The sequence below is a fragment of the Patella vulgata genome, chromosome 2 (genome assembly GCF_932274485.2).
Source record: "Patella vulgata chromosome 2, xgPatVulg1.2, whole genome shotgun sequence".
NCBI classification, from domain to species: Eukaryota; Metazoa; Mollusca; class Gastropoda; family Patellidae; genus Patella; species Patella vulgata.
In genome coordinates, this window is record NC_065880.2 from 87574854 (window position 1) to 87576378 (window position 1525).

Consider the following 1525-nt stretch of genomic DNA (forward strand, 5'->3'; position numbering starts at 1 on the left):
AAACATTCATATATATTTTAAAGAATATGGAAGGACAAACTACGATTTAGATATTGAAGGGCAAATAAAAAAAAATATCAAGATTGTTTCAGCCACTGGTTATAAATAAATAACATTTTAGGCCTATCTTCTATTAGTGCGAGGGTTAGGGTTGTCGAACATTTTTATATATAATAAAATCTATATTTTTATCAAACTCTGTGTATTTAACCAAATCTATTTATTTGTCACTAATAATTTAATTAATTTTATATAGTCGGCGGTAACAAGGAATCATTAAGAATTTGGTCGGCGGTAACAAGTATTTGGTCGGCGGTAATTATATTACGGTCGGCGGTAATTTCACGACGGTCGGCGGTAAAAGTATTGGTCGGCGGTAGTCGGCGGTGGTCGGCGGTAAAAAGTACCACCCCGTGTTAAGGCAGTCATCTTTGACAGAGATATTACTACTCGCATTTGTGTCAATTTCTAGGTCCCAAATACTAGCGACTTAGCTCCTTTAAACATCTAGTACTTAGAATAAGGCTATTATTTATTTTCTGGAGCTGTCAAGCCAGCAAGAGTGTTATTGTCCCTTTAAGATAAAATCAGATTGGTTTTGGTCTGAGTGGTCTTCAAAGAAAGCAATTGTATTAGACCAAGCACTTAAATTTGTTGGGATGAGTTGTCTTATAACTTGTCTTATAACTTTACCCATGTTTTAAAGTTGGGATGAGTAGTCTTTTATATTGGGATGAGTTGTCTTTTATATTGGGATGAGTTGTCTTTTATTGGGATGAGTTGTCTTTGGGATGAGTTGTCTGTATACCGCGTGACCGACCGACGTACCTAAGGCAGAAACACCATAGTGAAACATTGGGCCATTCCGTTTTGTAGCCTATATTGCACCTTCTCATAATAATGATGATCTATATAAAACAGACCAGTATCAATTGTCCTTACCCCCACCCCCACCCCGCGGCCATATGACACTCTAAACCTGAAATGAAATGGGGTTTAATTTGATTGCTTACATGCCATTTCAATGAAGTCGTTTATACTGACGACACACGCGAACGCGGCCGAATTTTTGTTCGCGCGGAAAACCGCAGAGCTAGATTGCCTTCAGAGCGATCTTTTGGGAAAAATTTACGCGAACGATTTTCATTAGCCAACCTGAGTGCGAGGTCAAAAGTCATACATGCATGACTTTTCATCTGCAAATTTCCGTACGTATCGTCAATCGCTTTTAGTATGAACGATGATTCGCGCGGAAATTCGCAGAGGTTGCAGTTTACGGTCGCGTTCAGTATAAGCGGACCTTTATAGTCGGCAGCATCCCTTCCTCATCTGGTCGAATGCGACCACTAACCTCTTCAAATTTGCGCGCGAATCATTGTTCGTTCTGAAAGAGGCAATACGTGCGGGAAATCGCTGATGAAACTGACCAATTGACAATTATATCATGCATCGTTCGCATCATTCCATTTTTCCCAGATTTATATTTCTGCTCAAATATAACTGACAAATATAACAGTAGAGACTA